The sequence below is a fragment of the Castor canadensis genome, chromosome 19 (assembly GCF_047511655.1).
Source record: "Castor canadensis chromosome 19, mCasCan1.hap1v2, whole genome shotgun sequence".
NCBI lineage: Eukaryota > Metazoa > Chordata > Mammalia > Rodentia > Castoridae > Castor > Castor canadensis.
The window spans coordinates 1,313,198-1,330,897 of NC_133404.1; positions in this window are offsets into that span (position 1 = coordinate 1,313,198).

A 17,700-nucleotide genomic window follows, 5' to 3' on the forward strand; every position below is an offset into this window, starting at 1 on the left:
TGGTCAGGGCTCCTAGACTGAGGAGCACTTTCTGCCCTTCCCCTCCTCAGGGTCCCTTGGCCTCCACAGGAGGGTGCACTGGAGTGAAGGTTCTGGCATGACAGCTGCACTGCTGTGTGCTCCTTTATCATGGGTGCTTGCTCGGGGGATTAGGACAGGGATGGCACATAGTAACTGCTCAGCTCATGTCCTGGTGGGGGAGGGGAGGAAGGAAGGAAGGGAGGGAAGGAGGAAATAGGGGTGAGGCAGCTTGTCCTGGCTCCTGCCCAGCCTTCTCTATCCCCTCCTGGGATGGAGGTTTTCCTTGCAAGGGATGGTGGTGGTGGTGACTGGGGAGAGACTCCAGAGAAAGTTCTGTAGAAATGGAGGCCATGATTCAGCAGCACCCCCCAATTTCCCTCATCTGAGTGGCCCTCTGGGGAGCAGGAGTTACTCAAAGCCAAGCATCCCACCCCTGAACCTGGGCCAACTGCCATCCCTAAAGTCCCACACCACATAACAGCTGTGAAGCCCTATGTGTCAAGGTAGTTCAGCATCCAGCTGGCCAACGTGTTAGAGCGCAGGCAGGGGCTGGGCTGAAGGGAGCGATGCCTTTTGGGCACTGGGACTCTGAGGGTGGGGAGAGTTGCCGTGTCTGGGAGCCCACGGCCACTTGTGGCTGCTCACCAGGCTTAGTCACCTGCCCCCAGCTCCTCACCGCTGGTCGGCAGTTTGCTCTTGGTTGCCCTATGTGTGACTGTCATGTGGTCAGAACCCCCCACACTGGATGGGGCTAATCTCCACCAACACCCTCACAGCTCTGCCCCACCCTGGACAGGAAGTGCTCTGAGGTCTCTGCAGGTGACAGGGGGTCTGTCATCAGCGAGCAAAGAGAGTTGGACTGTGTCTTGTGAATGTTTCAAGGCAAATTTCTCCCTCCTTGCTCCCTGTCCTTGTTTCTCTCAAAGACCATCTGGGAAGAGGATGTCCCCTTCTGGGACATGTCCTTTCCTTCCCTGGACATGGACACTCTTCCCTAGGGTGTACGCATGCTGGGTGGGGCTTAGCTTGGACCCTAAGCCTTGGGGGGCTTGAAAGTTAAGAGAAAGTCTGTGACCAGGCTGGTTTCCTGGAAGCAGGGACTCCAAGTGACTCACCTAGTGCTTAGTGTTCCTATCTGGGAAGATCACATTGTCCCTAAGACAATGTGAGTAATGCCATGATGTTAGAAGTCTGTTGGACCCATAACTCTGAGCTTCTAGCTCCCTTCCCAGACTCCCTGCAGGAACCCGTCCTCATGATCGTCCTCATGATCACACAGTAGCATGCTTGGCTGCAAGGAGCGCTGCCCCTTCTACAGGCTGGCTGCGCATATTTTGAGGGAAAGGAAAACAAGGATTAGAGGAAGTAAGGACATAGTCACACCACCAATTGCCCTGCAGATCCGTGGGTCCCAAAGACCATCTGTTAAAGGACCCACGGTGATACTTGCCCTACAGATGAGAAGACTGAGGCTGAGAGGCCTCAGACTCCCAGCTCAGGTCTGTCTGACTCCAAGACCAATGAGCCTTGCTCTGTTACTCAACTCCAATACTTATTCTAGAATTGCTGTCCGCGTGTCATCTTGTCTGTGACTCGTCTCTAAGGCTATTGACTACAGAGATCCTGGCATTGAGTGTGTCCCCTGCAGCTGACCAGGTTTGGCTTAGGTGGAGAAGCAGCCATCTAAGCCCCGGGCCTTAAGAAGGAAGCAGTGAGGGCAGAGGTGGCAGACAGGTGTCCAGTCTCCTCAGCCACCTTCTAGCACAGTGACCTCGGGCTCCTGATTGGTTTCTTAGAATCTCAGTTCCCTCATCTTTAAAGCAGGGTAGTATTAACCACAGAGCTGCAGACTTGCTGGGTGAAGATGAGTGAAGCGATGAGTGTACAGGGCCCAGTGCAGAGCCTGGCCCATGGAGGGTGCACAACAGGAAGCGGAGATTGTCCTGGTCGGCTCTTGCTGCCTGGGCCATTTGTGGGGCCCTCCCCCCAGCAAGTGCAACCCAGCCTTCCCATCCTGGGGGAAGCCTGCCTCTCCCCAGGGTCATGTGTACACAGAGGCTTCCATCTAGCTCATGGAGCCTATGTGTCTATGTCACTTACTATGGTGGCAGCTGTGAGAAGTACACTCTGCGTGCCTCCTATCCACTCCCAGGCTTTCTTAGTTCTGACAACTGAGCTGCGTTTCTTGTTTCTCCAGACACCAGAGGGAGGTGAGGACCTCAGACAAGCACTGGCTTCCCCGGCTAGCCTGCCTGGAGCTGGGGAGGCACTCTTTGAGATGAGCCCCATTTTCTCAGCCAAGGGTGGGGGTATGACTGGTTGACAAGGGGGCAGAGCACAGCCTGGAGACAGGTGCTACGGGCCACTGCCAGCCACATCTCAATCAGTGGCCTGGACCTGCTCATGCTGGAGGAGGGAGCTGAGGGAGGGGGTCAGTGAGCTGCCCAAGCCAGGGGCAGGGGCGGGGTTGAGGGGGAGCTGTCTGCACAATCAGAGCTTTGAGCAGGTCCCCCAGCCCTGGGGCAAAGGCTAACCTTGGGTGTTCAAACCAAGCAACCTCTCAGAGGGGTTGGCTCTGTGGGAGGCAGGACAGCTGTGGGGCACTTTTTGTCATCGCACCTGGAAGTGAGGAGGGGAATTGGAGGTGTTTCCCAACCATGGCAAAAGCAGCCTGTGTGACCTATCGGCAACCAGCCCCTTCTCTGACGTCCCTGCTGCTACTGTGGGTTTTCTTCTGTCTCGCTAGATAAACCACATGCATTCCCTCCTCTGAGACTGCCTTGCCTGTTTCTTCTGTTGGAATATTCGTCTCCTCACAAAGGGAGCTCTTTCTTATCATGACCACCTGTGGGCTTCCATTCCTGGGGAAGGCCCTCTTACTCTCTTCAGAGCCCTGTATGTCTCCATGGGGAGACAATCTTACTAGGTTGTTTCTGCTTCTTTCTCTCTCAATTTCTTTCTCTTTCCCTCAATCTCTCTCTCTTGGTATTGGGGTTTGAACTCAGGGCCTTGCATTTGCTAGGTAGACAGGTACTCTAACACCAGCCCTTTTAGGTCATTTTTTAATACAGGGTCTCGCACTTTGGCCTCGGATGGTGGTCCTCTTCCCTCTGACTCCTGCACAGCTGGAATTATAGGCACGAACCACCGTACCCGGCTGTTTCTTGCTTCTCCATTAGTTCCCCTATAGCAGAGGAAACTCCACGGAGCTGGAAGTTTGGAATGTGTAACCTCTGCCTGGACCCCAGTGCCTAGCTCCATGGAAGCCAAGCTCACCACTGCCAGTGCCAATAGGTCTCAGCTGGTTGGAGGTCGCACAGAAGGTCCTGAGGGTAAGAGGCTGACCAGACACCCTTTGGGGAAGTCCTGGGGCAGGATCAGCACCAGGAAAGAGGAGCCTCTGTCTCTGAACATTTTAATGGGTGCTCACCATGCAGAAAAACGAATCCCATGCTAGTCCGACATCAGCATATGTTTACGTATTTGTTTATTCATTAAGACATCCAAATGTAAGACTACGTGTATCACAAAAACATATAGCTAGATCCCAAAATGGTATTTTAAATATAAACAGTGTGTCTGTTTCTCTCTTTCCAAGACACTGGCTGCCTGCCTGGAGGGTTTGTGCAACCCCATGTTGTGTATCTTGGTAGACAGAACCGTGTGACCGGGTCTGGAGGCCTCAGTCCTGCCAGTGGACGAGGGCTTTCTGTCATTTGCACATGGCTTTAGGCCAGCTGCAGAGACACAGTCTCCTCTTTCACAAAGCGGGAACTGATTCTTACCTGTGGTGAACGAGGGGACAGGGTGTGTGTGTGTGTGTGTGTGTGTGTGTGGTCTGCAGGCTGGGAGGACTCCTGGGTGGTAACCATGGTGATTATTGTCATGATGGGACCCACCCTTTCTTGCTCACATTAATGCAACTCAACTCTAAGTACCGTGGCCTTCAGGCCTGCTTTCTGGACTATCCCACTGTCACCTTTGACTAAGATGACTATTTCCCTTCCCCAAATCTGATACCCCGTGAGCAAGTGCCTGCTGCACCTGGAACCTGGCTAAGGGACGGCCAGCTCGGTGTCCCCCAGGCTGGGGCTGGGAAGCTGGTCAGATTTCAGCTTCCTCTGTGTTCCCTTTGAGATAATTCAAGTGGTAGCTTGGGTTCACAGGCTGGTCACGGTTTCCATTCCTCCCCGGCTTCCCAAGGCAAGTCCATGAATTATACAGAGCAGAAGCAGCCGGCGCTAAGGCTGCCTTGCAAGCCGGGCTTAATAAGGACGCCCAGCTATTCTTGGAAGGCATTTGCAAGTCAAAAATATGGTACAGGGAGATCTGATGTCAGCTCCAACCGATGATTTCAGCTGGGTCAGCACTATTTTATGTCAGATCCTATCAACAAGCATGGGGGTGGGGGAAGCCACAGCAATTTGGCTTTGTTTTTTTAACTTTTTTGTCACAACACAAATGTGCACACCGGCCTGCCTCCTCCTGCCCCAGGCCCAGTGGTAGGAACAGATCTCCTACAGTATGGAAGGATGCCTCAGCCATGGGAGCAGAAAGTGCTCCCACCATTGTAGACCTGGGCGTCACCAAGTTTTTGTATGGCCCATACCTGCTAGTCTCTAGAACATGACTGTACCATCTGTTAGGGACTCAGGTGAGAAAGGGGAGGGAGGAGAGAATGAGTATTTTACCAGTTATCTAAAAATAGCATCCGGAATCTATTTTGAAAGGTTAAATTGCAGTGGTGAAGCACCATGGTCAAAGCCAGTCATACAAAGTGCCATAGAGAAGGCCCCCACAACCCCATCACGTAGCAGATGCCGGGTGCTGGTGGTACGGCACTCACATGTGGACTTCCAATCATTATAGGTGTACACGGGAGTCAGTTTACAAATGCAGTGTTTAAGGGAAAGGCAAATAGGCCTCACACACCAAGAACCCCCTACCCTGGCCCTGGCTGCAAAGACTCACAACTTACCTAACTCACTGCGAGAGCCTGTGCTACACACAGGCCACACGTCCTGTGGGACCTGCTAAGTGCAATCCCAATAGGACACTCAGGAGGGTGTTGGTGGCAGCAGCAGAGCACAGGGACAGTCTGTGAACTGGAACCACTCAGGCTGGAACAGTCCAGGTGCTCAGAGGTGGACCAGCAGTTTGCAAGCCTAAGTTCAGGACTCCCCAGGGACTGAGTTGAAACAAAGACCCTGATTTTGGTAAAGCCCTGACATGTCATATTTCTGAAGGTGTCCCCTCAGGGCTGCTTCTGCTGGTCCATGGACCCCACGTTGAGTAGCAAAGTGTGGACCAGGTTTATTCTTCCGAGAAGACTTGGGATCAGATTTCTGTGTGCGTCTGTGTGGGGGGATCATGTGTGCTTCTATGCTGTATCCTAGATGAATGGGGTTGGCTAGCTCAGGATTCAGGGATGGCACTGGACCATGAGCCAGGAGAAGGACTGAGTTCTCCTGGCAGCACTTGGCTCTGCCACTCAGCTGTGAGACATCGAGCGGCCTGTCATAGCCTCTGTTCCCTCTCCAGTGTGTCTGTCTTGGAGTGAGGGTCATTGCCACAGCATCCCATACAATTGGGTGGGGTGGAGTTCCGGGGGCTGAAGCAACTCCTGGGCAAAGCACAGCGGTGGAAAGAAGATGGCAGAGCTATGAGTTCAAATCCCAGCTCTAGTACCAGTGCTTGGTATGACGGTCCTGACATTTCCCAAGACCTATTCACTGAACCCAGATGGGGAAAGCCTTCCAGTCATCCTACCATGTAGCATCAACCACGCTCTCAGCTCCCTGAGGTCTTCCTAGGCTCTCGTGGACATCCAAGAACCAGTTTGGGAGTCATGGTACCCAAATTCTAGTCCCTGTACCACTTAGTTGTTGTATGATCTGTGATGTTCTCAATCTTTTCTTTTTATGGTGGTACTGGTGATTGAACTCAGGGCCTCATTGCTTGCTGGGCAGGTGCTCTATCACTTGAGCTAGGCCCCCAGCCCTTTCTACTTTTTAGTATAGGATTCTACACTTTCCCTAGGGCTGGCCTGGGCAGTAATCCTCTACTTCCTCCTGAGTAACTGGGATTATAGGCACGAGCCACCATGCCTGTCTTTCATTCAATCTTTTTGAGCCTCATTTCTCTCATCTACACAATAGGAAGAGCAACAATAACCTCTCAGCGTTGTTTTGGGACCAAGGGAGGTGATAACTATGAAAATGGCTTGCCAACTGCAAGGCTTCTTGTGAATATGGTGCTGCTAATTTTCAGTGCTCAGGTTTATTCAGTTTTACTTCCCTGTGCAGCTTTCCCTGGATGCCTGTCAAAGGCTTCCCTTTTGTGAGCCACGACCATTGGTTCACAGAGCTAAGCAAGTGCTGGATTCTGCAGAGCTCACTGTTGAATGTGCCTGCTGGTTCCTTGCCTTGTTTGTGGGGCCACACCTACCTCATCGTGGCATCTCCATCCTAAACCAGTGAGGGTCACAGATGGGAGCTGGCTATAAGTTTGTTGATGGATGAGGGGACACTGACAGGGCATTCCATAAGATCATACTGGATAAATGAATAATGAACAAGAAGTAGCAATGAATGGGCTGGAGTTTCTTTAGACTCTTTTGTTTCCAACTGGGGGAATTTTGTCACTCTCCTGCCAGGGATATAAGGCGATCTGGAGACATTTTGGTTGTCATGACTTGGGGAATATCTAGAGGGGAGGAGGCCAGGAATGCTGCTAATCGTCTACAACACACAGGACAGCCCCACAACAGAGTTCTCCACTTCCAAATGCCAATAGTGGCATTGTGACGAAAGTGACTGTAGGCTTTCTTTCTAGTCATCTTTCAGAAATAAATCTTTTGGATCTGGAAGTTGAAGGCAGTTGGTGCAACCTGATCTCAAATTGGACTTTGAGTCTGGAAATGTTTAAAAGCTATCTCCTGATTATCTTTAATGAAAGGAAAGGAGTGGGAAATGGTGACTAAGTAAGCAATGAAGATTGTGACGAGGATTTCTACCTGGGGTGGATGAAGAAACCAAGCATGCAACAGGGCAGGCAACCGAGGTGGGCAGGGAGGCACAGGACGGGAAGGTGATGAACTCCAGGACACCATCAACTCCTGTCCTCTTTCCTGAAAAAGGCTTCATCTTCCTGCTGAATTCAGACACGGGGATGTGGCTTGGTTGGCCAGGGAACATAAGCAGAGGTGGCCACTTTGGGACAGACAGTCTTAGAGCGAGCATGTACTTCCCTTTGCTCATCACTATGGTTTCTTAGTCTACCTGGGCCCTGGGATGAGACAACAGCAGCAGAGAGCATGACCTATCACTGCCATGAAGCCTGAGAGAGAAGCATTACTTGTTATTGAATCATAGCCCAGCCTATTCTGAGTAATATACTATAGTTGGACTGGTTTAGACAGCAATCCTGTGTGAGCAGACATCAGCTTGTCTTTCTTCCCTTTTTTTTTTTTTTTTTTTTTGATGGGACTGGGGTTTGACCTCAGGGCTTCACACTTGCAAAACAGGAGCTCTACTGCTTGAGCCACACCTCCAGCCCATTTTGCTCTGGTTACTTTGGAGATGGAGTCTTGTGAACTATTTGTCTGGGCTGGCCTGGAAATGCAATCCCCCCAATCTAAGCCTCCTCAGTAGCTAGGATTACAGGCATGAGCTATGGGCTTCTTGCTTCTTTTCCTTTTTAAGTTGATTTGCACGAGGCTCTTTGGGAGGTCTTGGCATGGGGGCTTTGGATGTCTCATCTGTCTCTTGGGTTCTCAGAGCTTATAGGGCAAGGAGCCAGAGTGGAAGGACCATAGGGAGCAGAATAATCTCCAAGAGAGCCTTCTCCTTGCTGGTGAAGGTAAGTGTCGACTTTACAGAAAGATAAGATGGCTTTATTGTTTTAGTCACCACAAATGTCACTATTATCACAGAGGACATTAATTTTTAAGAGAAAAAGAAGAAAATATGCCACATTTCTGTTTTGAGCATATGCTGATTGAATAAAAACTTTATGCCAGATGCCAATTTAAAATAAGGACATATAAATATTTAATTGTTTGTGTGCTTGTATACGTTTCTGTATACCCAGTATGCATCTGCACAGGCATAGAGCACTGGATCTCGATTATTAGTTGGGGTGATTTTTGCTTCTGGGAGACATTTGACAATGTCTGGGGACATTTTTGATTATCCCCTCTGGGGCCTAGGGGTGCTTCCAGCATCCAGTGGGATATTGCCGGTCACCCTACAGCACCCTGGACAGCCCACATTATCTGGCCCCTAGATGTCAACAGTGCTGAGGTTGAGCAAATTCTGGCCTGGGTCCACACCTGAAGCCAGCAGTTTTTGGGGTGGTGTGGCGAGGACAGGCAGAGCTGGCATTTCCTTTACAGCATTGCTGTCACACGTTGGCTTGATTTAATATCACCATCTCGGGTGATCATGGGGAGGAAAGCACGAGTTACAGGCCCTCAGGAGGCAGCTCTCATGGCCCTGACGAGACATGGTCCCTGGTGCTCTGTGTTTCCTGAGAGCACGGGTGGGTCCAGGCACAGCGGTCCGGCTCTTTTCCTGGGATGACACCTGCTGATTTGCACCTAGCACGCTGTGTGGCTCACCTGGGTTGCAAGGCCGGGGAGTAAAGGCTGATGATGAAGGGAGGGGGGCTGGGGAGGGAAGAAATTGTCATTTCACAGCTTATGAAGATGGGAATGGCACTGAATCGTCTTTCTTTTATTTTGCTATTTTGTGTATAATAGCTTCAAAGTGGGAAATGACCCGAATAGTCACACATGGAGATTACTAAGTGTAGCATGTTAGCTCGATGACCATCCATGAATACCATAAGTGCACTAAGAATGTGGGAATAGGAGAATGTGTGTCTGAAAAGATTAGTGGGGTGGGGGTAGAACTCAGTTCTTAGCAAGCGCAAGGCCCCGGGTTCAATCCATGGTTCAAAAATAGTTTTATTATCTTTTGAATTAGTATATATTTAGTGTATTATTTTAAACTTTTCTCCCAAAGAATGCTTAGGCAATTATTTGTCTCACGTGAAGACATTGAGATGTGTGATTTCAGTTATTGTGTAAACTATTTATAAATGTCTATAAATTAGTACACACCTTAGGAAACAGGTGCAATATTTACTGTCCTAACAGTTAGCATCTAAGTTGGAACAGGAACTCTCTTTGATCAATTTCTTGGTAAGTCACTGACCAGCAAGTTTGTCACCTGGACCGCAAATAACAAGCTGGCCTGTTGGAAAATCCTCTGCTCTTTGGATGGGGGAGTGGGAAAAAATATAAGGAAGACAAAATAGAGAAAAAGAAGGAGGAAGACAGAGTCACCTGCAAGATGGTGACACATTGGATGCTTTGTGGGTGGAAGACATGTGGCAGTTGTTGGAAGAGGAGAGATGTTAAAAGGCTTTTAGTAATCAAAGCATGGCTCTGTGTTATGCTGCCACTTCTCTAAGTCAAAAATGGTAAGAGTGTGACTCTGGGACGCTCGTCAGGCAGTGTGCACAGACCATGGGTGGACATCATTCCCACCTCACCTGATGCTTCATGTGAACTGTTGTGATAGAAGGTGGGCTTCGGGGCTCATTCACAGAAATGCAGCGGGAGGAGGGGCCCAAGGCTGAGCCCTGCTGGGTCCTTAAACCCCAACCAGGGAACCCAGGGAAGTCTCAGAGGGAAATTTAGACACCCACAAGTGAGGGTTAGTGCTTCCAGTCAGACAGATCTAGGTTTTAAGGGACTGGAGGCTCCAGCTCACAGGTGGAGAGCCACCCCTACTCCACCAAATGGTTCATCCAGATGCCAACTTATTTCCAAATGAAAGCACTTCTGTGAAACAGCAAAGAATCTTAGGGAGACACAAAGCCACCAAGGGAAGATTCTAAACCCAGTTGCAGAAATGAGACAAGATCTTTGAGGAAGGCAAACTCCAGGGATTTATCAGCTACTTACAGTTTCAGTCTCTGAGCATTTCAGAGTTGGGGACGAGGGTGAGGGAGACATGGCTAAGTTGCATCCCAACCTGGACTGCTTAGTTCCCCTACAGGTGCTCAGGGCTGTGAGTGAGAGGCATGTGGGCCTTGGTCGGCAGTGTCTCCTTCTGGGCTGAGAGTCCCCTGCAAAGGCAGAGCGCTGTGAGGAGGTGGCCGTCAGGTTTGCCTATGCTGTATACCAGGTACTTATAATCACAACTGGGTCAAGTTCCCCATCACTCTCTTCCCAGAAACGTTTACCCTGGGACTTGAATTGGTGTCATCTGTGGCCCTTAGCTTCCAGCATGCAAAGGTTGGAAAAATTACAATAGTTCCCCAGAGTCCCTTGCAGCTAGAACTATGACAGCAAATTTACTTCTGCCCCTCAAGCTGAGATTTGAAAGCAGAAGGGAGGTAAAGGTCACCTTTCTGTTGCCTTTTGCTGCTTTCAGTGGGCCCACTTGGGTAGAAGCTGGGGAGCTCATCTTCCCCAGTGTTTCAGTGTCTAAATTGCTGCCTTTGTGACTCTAGGCCCTAACTTTATATCCTTTAGGCAAGGGACAAGCCATGGCCTCGGGAATCTCTACCTTCCTGTCTGTGTCCAGGGGTAACAGCTTCCTTTTTGGGTCAGTTCTCTGGTTTGGTTTGGGGAGACATTCTTGGAGATCCAAGCAAGAGCCTGGTGCTCCAGCCCTTCCTATGGTTTTTGTTTGTTGGTTGAAAAAAAAATCCCTATATTAAATTCCTTTCTGTGGAAATTAGGTATACTACTTATGTTTCCTGTTGGTTGATACAGGACTTCATATACAACCAGAGGGCAGCTAGAACCACTGAGCTGACACACTGAACTTGGAACTACATAGCTCACAACCACAGAGAGCCACAAGGAGGTAGAACAGGTTCCAGTCTAGGTTCTAGTCTGTCCAGCACTTTCTCTTTCCTAAGGATCGAGGATAACCCTCATATTGTCAGGGTCAAGGAACTCTCTACTCTTCTGAGCCCCGCTCAGTTCTGGTCTCTGAGGCTGGGTGGGCCTAGGCTGAGGAACAGCGCCCAGGTTCAGAATTTAAGGAGGCGTTCGCTCTCAGGGTTGTGTGCAGGGCTAGCCGGTCACTGAGAGTGAGCTTATCTTTGCATACTGTAGTGGGGGCTCACCGGCCTCAGCCTAGCATTGGCTCTTCCACTGGCCTGAGTGGACCTGTCTGGCCCCAATGCCCACTGCCGAGTGTTCCCTGCCTCTGCTCAAGCTCTGGCTTGACCAGTCGTCTGTAAGAACTTTCTCTGGAGGACTCTTGCCTGCCCCACACACATGCCTGTGTGGGACCGCAGCCCCCAAAGTCTCTCTGCGGTCCTTCTCTGTGTCTTCATCTTCCCATCAGAATGGATGAGCTGTGGCCCCAAACTTAAAAAGTGTCCCCACTAGCCCCAATGTGACATTTCCATGTGACATCAATACACTCCCCCTGGGGAAGGCAGCTTGGGCATCAGTCTGTGAGTTTCATGCCAGTGCCCGGCCATGAGGCCGTGTGAACAGAAGCATATATTCCAAACAAGGGAGGAGGGGTTCAGCTCCACTCTGCAGGCCACAGGGAGATGACACTTCCTAAGAGAAACTGCAGGACTAGAGCCATGGAAGGCCCAGCAAGCAGCACATGGCTAACCAGCATTCGGGCAAGGAAAAGAGGCTGAGCTGCAAGAGAACATGGGGAAGGACACTTAAAGTCACAAGAGCAGGGAGGTGCTTTGTTCACCTGTCAGACTGTGTCACAACTTAGACTCTTGGGTGATCCCGACATGGGGACTGGAGCTATGTATGTACTTCCTCTCCGCCTGGCCCTGCGAAGGTCATTGGCAAAGAGGAAGCTGGGAAGGCAAAGCAAAGACCTGTGTTGGTATTTTTAAAGGAAGGACGTTAAGTGATTCTCTCCCAGGTTCATACGGCCCACAGAGCTGGTAAGAGGCAGACAGCAAAGCCCTGGCTTTCCCATCTGTCCCATTGACAGTCGCCTCTTCTCTGCTGGGAAGGCTCCCTCGGGAGGTCAGGGAGCAGCTGCAGGGCAGGAGAGTCAGCCTTTCTCAGCTTGTGGACATCAGCCCAGTGCCTGTCCAAATGAGCACACTGCTAGGTCCACATGGCCTTGGAAGCTGTCCCCATTTGGGCCTCCAGAAAGCCCTGGAAACTGCGGGGACCACATCTGGAGTGGGGATGGAGGAGGCCAGACTGCGGCAGCCTGAGGCCACAGGCTCTGAGCCTGCCTTACCTGTTACTACCCCGTGGCAGAGTAGCCCCTGGGTGCTAGTGGGGCAGGGTCCTGGGGCTGATGAGGGAAGGACACAGGAGTAGGGGCGGGGAGGGGCAGCTCTTGGCAATAGGGGACTGTGTGTCCCTCCGAGAGGCTTTGGGGCACCAGATGCAGCCACGGTGAGTAGAGTGGCACCAGTGAGTCATGGAGAGGAGTCACAAAGGGGAAAAGGGAAGTGGGAATGGGGTGATTTCTCTTTAGGGAGGTGGTGGTCTCGCTATCACAACGTGACTTGAGCCTACTTGTCTATCCGCTCTGAGTCCCCCGTGCTCTCGGTAATGTGGTAGTTAGTGTTGTTTCTTACAGTGCAAAAGCTGACGTGGAAGGAGGGAAAAGGCCGCTTGAGCTCTTTCAACAGTTACCCAAGAGCAGAGACTTCTGTCCTTTCTTCCTCTCCGTCTGGTTCTTCTCTCTCTACTTCTCCAGCCTAACCCTGCTACCGTGCCCCTCCTTCCTCCTTCCCTAGCCTCACAGGCCTTTAGTTCTAGAATTTAGTTCTGGAAGGCTCTTCCCTGCCTCAGAGCCTTAGCACATGCTGTCCGCCTTTCCTGTAGCACCTTCTCTCCTCCTTGTGCCCGGTAGAACAGCTCAGCCCCGAGCTCAGCACAGGCACTGCCTCGGCGGGTCATCTCCAGTGGCTGCCTGGTCAGGCAGGCTCTCCCTTCATCGGTGCCATATGAGCAGAAGCCTGTCCTGCTCACTGCTCTTCTCACAGGTGCAATTCTACCTGCATTTGTGAGTGTAGGGTGATTGCTGGCTCACTCGAGCCATGTTGTGAAGACTGCCATAGAGAGGGACTTGACCCTTTGGCCAGCTCCAAATCACAGCCATGTGACTGAGCCACCTTGGAAGAGGGTCTTACAGCCCAGTCAAGCCCTCAGGTGACTGCAGCTCGAGCTGAAATTTGTGTGCAAGCTCATGAGACCCGTGCACCCTAGCTATCCAGCTGAACGACTCCAAGCCCGACTCAAAGGGCCGTAAGAGGAATCATGACTACTGTGGCTTTGTGTCACTGAGTTTGAGGCATTTGTTGCACCAGATAGATATCTGTGTGGATTTAGGCACCTGGAAGTGGGGTGCTGATGGACTGGATGTGGCAGAAGCTGGAGGGAGAGGATGGGTGAAAGCTTAAGGGAGCTTCAAGACACTGTTCACCGACGCCTGATGGCTCCAGGAGGATGCAGTAAGAGCTTAAAATAAAGCAAGGACATGTTATCAGATATTGAGGGGTTCTTTGGCGTGGGATGGTTAAAGTTTAGCAATGCTGTCATTTGTGATGCCCTGGAAAATAGAAGTTGCTCCTAGTGAACTTGGTGGTCCATCAAAGGAGTGCTCCAGGCAGTGTACAAGAAACATGGTGATTGCACATGGGTGGTGGTTGGGCTGGATCCTGGTCAAGGTGACTGTGAACACATGTTCTGCTGGGTTTCAGAAATACTGTGGACCAGTGGCCCCTGGATGCTGCCTGCTCTGCTTTTTTGAGTGAGGAGAAACAGTCAAGACCTGTCACACTATTCCTGTCCTGCCCTTGTAAGTTGGGCATGGGGGATGTCATTAATACTTTCAGCTGAAAGTCCCATGTGAGGGAATGCACTCAAGGAGCTGTGCTTGCAGAACTGAATTGCAGGAGCCTCAGTGACACCTGGACCTGACTTAGATGAGGAGATCCTGCAGCTCTGGCAGGATGTGCTAGTTGGATGGCATCCGGGAGTTGGAAGCCTTGGGAGTCTGGCAACTGGTGAGTTACTGGGGCCCAGAGGAACACGAGCACAAGGGTCTGAGAAGGTTCCTGGTGAGCCTCACTGCATGGTACTCATTTCTTTATGGAGTTGTTCCTTCTCACAATGACCAACAGACACTGTGGAGCTGATGGCATGTGTGACAAAAGGTATCACAGCTGTTGTGTAGGTGTCTTGGATGGCTCAGCCGCCATGTTTGGAGGACGCTCAGGAAGTCCTGTGGAGAGGAACTGAGGCCAACGGCAGAACCAATGTGTAAATGAACCTCCTTAGAAATGGATCTCCAGCCCCAGGCAGGCCTGTGAATTTTGGCCTTCAAAATCATGGGAGACCCCACCCCAGTACCTGTGGGGGATACTAAGTGATTGTTGTTGACGTAAAGCATTGGTCTCAGAGGTAAATTTTTGGACAACAGTAGATAATGAATACAGTCCCTCAACCATTTCCTTCTCCTCTGGCCGGCTTTCCTGATTGAATTCCCTGCCATTGGCCTCATTCCCTCATATGTGAGTGGGTCTAGGATGGGGCGGGTTAAGGCAGGTACCTAAGGCTTTTGGGTGCCGTGTGTGTCTCACTCTCATCCTGGCCCTGTGTCTGAATTCTACACGGTGTGATAGAGGTCGGTCCTGATGACCTGGCCTTTGACCAAGCAGCCTCACTCTGCCACAGGCTTCTTGTGGGGAAACTTGTAGAACAGAGTGGGAAACCCACTCTAAGAATGCAGGCGGGAAAAGGGGGCAGCTGGTCCCACCGAGGAGGGGGATCACCTCCCACAGAGCTCTGGACACTGTCAGTGAGTGGGGAATCTTTTTGGGTGAAGAGCAGCAGGTGGTGGTGGCACCTCAACAGTCAAGACTCAGGGTAGCCCCAGAGGAGATCATGAGAAAAAGGCCCACCTGGAGCCCACCAGGACATTCTCACGAAGAAGCGGAAGAAAAGCCACACAAGTCACACACTGAGCTGCTCCCCTTCCAGTGCCAGGAGCTGTTTCATGGCCTCCAGTTCTCTTGGCAGCCCCAGAAATGTAACGCCATTTTTCAGGTTCTCAAAACAAGCCAAGTCCCTTACCTCAATTCCAAAAACAAAAAGCTCTGACAACCAAAAGATTTGTATAACTCAGTGGTGGCAAGTGGGGACTGACTGATGTGAGGTTATTTATGGTCTTAATTCTACCCCGTGCCCATAAATACCTGTTGTTCCCTGTAGAAATACTAATGTGTTAGGTTTCAACCCAGACCTTACTGGCTGATATAGGACATACAACTTTTCTAAAATCCAACATTTCTAAGTGTTGAAACATCAGTCCAAAGATCAAGTGTAGTGGGCCTGTATCATTTTACATATAAGGAAACCCGAGGTCCCTACCAAGTGCTGGTGTGAACCAGATCTGGGGCTCTCTGATGGCCCTTCCTGCTCTTGGATCCTCACTCCCTACTCCCATACTCCCACCCCCCCAAAAAAATCCCCTGTGTTTCTTATGCACATGAATTCAGGAGTTAGATGGAAAGCATTGTCTAACTGGACTCCGACAGCGTCTCACAATCTCTCGTTCAGAGCAGAATCATGACACAATGATTCCAGGCCCATGGCTCCCTCCTGCCCACGTCCCTCGTTGGATCTGGCACTCAGATCTTCTAAAGCCCTTTCTGTTAGTTTTACAATGAGCTTCAAAAAGCTTTCTTTGCTTGAATTATTTATTGTTTCTGGACCCAGAGGCAAGCAGAGATTTATCCACAGAAGGCCTGAAGGGTAACAGCTTTTGTATTGCACATGTGTCACGAGGCTGAAATAGAATAAGCTTTTGGGTGTCTCTTCTTGTTGCCTCCCTCCGTGTCATCCCTCCCTCACTCCAAACCCTCACTTACCCCTGCCCCTGCCACAGATTCCCTCTGATCCCATTCTTGTCTGTAATTAATTCATTCAACATGCACTGAGTCCCAGTTATGGCCGACAATGAGGAAACAGAGGGTTCATGGCTTATTAGAAGAGCAGTGGTCTGATAGACAAATGATTGAGGTCCTGCTGCTGCAACTGTTTAGACAAGGCCCTTCCCTACTCAGGATGTCACTTTAACCCTGTGTAAGTAAGGCGGTAGTTGAGAGCGTGCGAACACCTCTTGCAAGATTTAATAACAAAGAAGTATGGGATTTGGCAGAGTTTGACGAGGTCTCAGGCTATAGAGTTCTCTTGAGTTTAGTCCTCAGGGTGACTTGCCTCCTGATCACAAAACAGCTGCCTCTAACATCTTTGACTATATGCTTCACAGCCAGGGAAGGAGGGAGGGAGCAATTTCAGGCATTCAGCATAGTAACCAAAGGGGTTACTTGGAGCAAGTCTATTGTTTTTCCTTTTCTGTGGTGCTGGGGATCAAGCCCGGGGCCTTGCACTTTCCGAATGACATCCTCAGGCCTAGCCAGGCCTGTCTTGATTGAGCCTACATAGATCAAAGTTTGGTCACTTTGATGATCACTCCTGAAGAGTGTCACTTCTTCATCAAACAAAAGTCTACTTTTCAACCTGATTGGCTTAAACCCAAGTTACCTGAGCCAATCCCTCTGGCAGGGGGCTTCAGGTTGCCCCAGTGGTTTACAATGATCAGGAGACCCTGAGTAGAGTCAGCTCTGCTCCAACTGAGTGGCCACTGCACCAGGGCTGACAGTGATATTTCTTCAGGAATGCAGCCGGAAAATGACCTCTGAACTCTAAGGTCCTTTCGTGCTCTAACTTTCTTTGCTTCTACATTTGGACCTCACGGACGTGACCTTGGCAAGGTGGCCTCCCATCCAAGTTCCTTGTCACTGCTCTATCTGCGTCTCCTACCACTGCCTGGGGATTCCACATTCCACCTCTAATCTTCCAAGAACCTGCCAGCTGGGGGCATGAAAACCCAGCTCCCGGCACTGCTGGTTTGTAGCCTGGGATGATCAGCAAGAGGACTCTGAACTGCTCTCCCTGTAGGGCTGCCCTCCACCTCGCACTTTGATGTCACCAAACACGTGACTGTAATCCAGTTTTCAAAGTAATCGTGGCTTGTTGCAAAAATCGTGTCTTGGAAGGCTTTGGGAAAAATATTCTTTGTCCTCTCAACCTCCCATTCCCGATTCCCACAGCAAATCACAGTCACCCTTTCTCTAGTTATGTGCCACACACGTTCCACTGTGTGCAAATGTTATTGATGTGTGTGTGTGTAATTAAATCTCTGCCTTGATGTAGGAATTATAACACAAATGAATAAATGAATGCCTAAGGCTGGAGGCTCTGACTGTCATGGGTCCTTTAGGATGAAGGTCACCTTTACCTATTCCATCCATGACTGTTGGTCAAACAGAGTTCACACACATTATTTTAACAGAAAGATTTTAATATAGAGAACTGGAGAACACCGCAGCCACTGAGGACACACAGAGACAGCAGCTAAGGAAAGCTGCTTCCAGCCTTAGAGCAGGGGAACAGAGAAAGGCTGGAGTCACCAGGGCTTGGAAGCTTGCAGGAGAAAGTGCAGAGCTGGAGCAAATATTTGGAGGACGGGGACAGGTGCTGATGTCTCTGGGGGCACGAACAATGCTTGGTTCTGAGAGTGATGGTGGGGGTAAATTAGTCAACTGTGGCTGCTGGAGTGGAAAGCCTGTGAGGCAATGCTCCCA